This window comes from Apis dorsata, unplaced genomic scaffold, assembly GCF_000469605.1.
Source record: "Apis dorsata unplaced genomic scaffold, Apis dorsata 1.3 scaffold_245, whole genome shotgun sequence".
In the NCBI taxonomy this organism is placed as follows: domain Eukaryota; kingdom Metazoa; phylum Arthropoda; class Insecta; order Hymenoptera; family Apidae; genus Apis; species Apis dorsata.
In genome coordinates this window covers 73,479-76,431 of record NW_006263524.1, presented here as the reverse complement: position 1 = coordinate 76,431, position 2,953 = coordinate 73,479, and the positions used below count along the sequence as shown (strand labels likewise).

At 41.7% G+C, this 2,953-nt stretch overlaps 1 protein-coding gene and 1 long non-coding RNA gene across 2 annotated transcripts in view; one reads left to right on the top strand and one right to left on the bottom strand.

Annotated features, from left to right (window-relative positions):
• The window catches only part of LOC116185658, a 6,364-nt gene extending 4,277 nt beyond the window's left edge, over positions 1 to 2,087 (bottom strand). Inside the window, exons 1-3 of the long non-coding RNA XR_004150526.1 lie at positions 1,892 to 2,087; positions 1,446 to 1,647; positions 1,290 to 1,361 (exon numbers count right to left, since the gene is read on the bottom strand). This is a non-coding gene — a long non-coding RNA (uncharacterized LOC116185658). The remainder of the gene's footprint in view (positions 1 to 1,289; positions 1,362 to 1,445; positions 1,648 to 1,891) is intronic.
• Positions 1 to 2,953, top strand: part of LOC102671067 — a 101,576-nt gene that overhangs the window by 57,558 nt on the left and 41,065 nt on the right. The window lies entirely within an intron of this gene.

Below are 2,953 nucleotides of genomic sequence, written 5' to 3'. Positions count from 1 at the left end.
AGAGAGAGCCGAGTGTTTAATCGAAGCGCGGAGGAGAGGATTTCCGGTGGATGGCTGGCAGCGGAACTTAAGGTCCGTGGAAGTTGGTGGTGGGTGCAAATGGTGTTGGCAGGCCTGGGTGACGCATGGATTCGATTCCTGGGAGCTCGTGATTCCGCTCGGTTAGCCCCGCGTCACTCCCAGCGAACCCCATTTAACCCGCTTCCATCCTCCTCCTCCTCTCTTCTCCCCTCCCTTCTCCTCCCCTTTGTCGCCACGCTTCCATTCTCTCCCGCAACCGCCGTCCTGGAATCTGGACGCGCCAACCTACCGGCTTTAACCTATCACGTCTACTACGTGTACCTAACCATGGACACGCGTATGGCCACCATTGCACAAGCGGAATGCTTGTAGATACCATGGCTCGCTGGAGTTGATCGAAAGATTTTTTTTCGAGGAGGTGGTTTCTCGTTTGTCGATTTGAAAGTAATGAGAAGATTAGTGATCTAGATCGATATGTAACGTGCGAATTTGATTCGTTTAACTTAAGTTTTTTTCAATCATCTACGTTTTTCCCAATTTCTCTTTCACGAACCGTTATATTCCCGACAATTGCTCGATAAACAAAGAAGAAAGGGGGAGGGAGGGAATGGAATAGGAGGAACCAAGTTTAATCAGGAATTGATACAGGGATGGCTGTCCTGTTTTCATTAACATTCCACAAATCCTGGGACAAATTAAATTACTTCGCCGGGGCTAATGAATGTCGGGATGGTGGTAGGAGGAGAATGTCCTGAGCGACAGAGGAGAATAGCGGGGGGCTGATAATCGATAGCTCTCGAAAGTTTAGTTCATTCGTTCGTGCGACTCGCTGGTAGACATCCTGGCCGCGATTAAATTGCGCCCATGAAAATGGAGATCTCGCGTGAGAAACCTCTGTCCTCTTGTCCTTTCACCAACGTTTCACAGAGAGAAAGAGAAAGAGGGAGAGAGAGAGAGAGAATTTTGATTCGACCGAATTTTGGCTCTAGAGTACAATCGGACAAAATGTAACGAGAATATTTATCACGTTTGACGAAGAAGAAATTTTTAAGGGTGGAAAGTTTTATATCCGATCCGAGAGTCGAGACACGCGCCGATAAACACGTCCAAACAGTCCAAGAAACATTCAGGACAGAAGGAAGATTAATTCGGAAACGAGGTCGAACGTATTTCACAGTTCATTATCCACGAGTCCCAAATTCCCCTCGTTCTTCGTATTATTATTTCATAAGCGTGTTACTTAAATACCTACAGGGATATCTACTTACTTATCAAATTTATTTATAACCTTTCTCTGGAACTTTGTTCATTCAACTTACTTTCTGTACTGTCAAATCCATCTGAAAGTATAACTGATACATTTTGACATTCAAGTTGGATCCAATTACTAGCTACCTATAATTTAATTAAAGTTCATAACTTACAAATAGTATGTATTCCACGAGTGAAGAAGTCTTCCAAAAAATATGGATTGGAAAAATAGTTTTAAAATTTACTCGTTTATCGTACTTCATGCATCAATGCAATGACTCGAGCGCACCACAGCGAGAATCAGCGATACTAATTTCTCATCAGCCTTGATTCGTATATCCTCCTCAAACTTGTGTCTATCCGTCGAATAAATTTCTAAAACGTGATAATTACAAATGTATACGATCGAACGATTTATAACTTAAAAGATATATCTATAAGCATGTTACTTAAATACTTACAGAGACACCGCGGATATTTACTTATTTATCAAATTTATTTATAACCTTTCTCTGGAATTTTGTTTATTCAACTTACCTTCGTATCGTCAAATCTATCCGAAAGTATTAACCGATACAACATTTTAATATTCGAATTGGATACAAAATTTATAACTTACAGATACAGTACTCTCCATGAATGAAGAAAAGAAGTAAAAGAACATGGACTGGAAAAATTAATACTTTCAAAGTTACTTGCTCTCGATCGTACGTCATGTACATCAATCGACTCGAGCGCACCACACGAAAATCAGCGGTACTAATTTCTCCTCTATATTCTAATCCACATACTCCTCAAACTTTTGTCTATCCATCGAATAAATTCAACTAAAACAAACGTGATTACGAATATACACGATCGAAACGACATATTAATTTCCAAGTTCTAACATTAATCAGATTACCGTTTCTCACTGTATTTTCACCAAATTTTCACATCGATTAAAACGATGTCGCGCGAGCGAAAGTTCATCGCAGGTTTTAAGGCGCGTTTGCAACGATTCATCGAACCATATCGGTTTGCGCGTCGAATGCACGGTTGTCGAGCGCGGGGGTGGAAACTGGAATGAGGGTACCCGGTAATGGAATACCTTCGCTGGAGGAACGCAATCACGCTGATGTTTCGGAACCCCAAGGCTGCCACGGGGGATTTCCACGCTCATGAGCAGATCAGGCATTGCGTGCCGGCTCCTCTGTCTCTCCTATCCCATTCGCCTCTCGTTTCTCCAATTTACCCTCGCCCCTCGCTTCTGTCAATCAAGCGTATAACCATCGGGAGAAGAAATTTCTTGTTGGAATCGAATTTTTCCCTTTACTTTTTTTTCTTTTTTTTTTTTTTTCTTCGACTAACTGAATTATCATCACTACTATTATTACTGTATACTATTATTCTGATTCCTGATTTTACCGTTATCTTTTCTAAGTAATTAGACTCGGACAATCAAATCGTAAGAAATAAGGATGCAGAAGAGACAACTGGAAGAAGGAAAGAGAGCAAATAAAATTCACGGGCAAAAATCAAAATAAATACATTTACAGATTATCCACGGCAATAACTCAAGCGCGGTTTGAATAGACGGCAGGGGGTCCCTTCCCTCTCTGCCCTCCACCCAAAAACTCCTTCTATCATTCGGTCTGCTTTGTATTCCGCGTTTGCTCGCCTCCTCCCTTTCCTCCTCCCT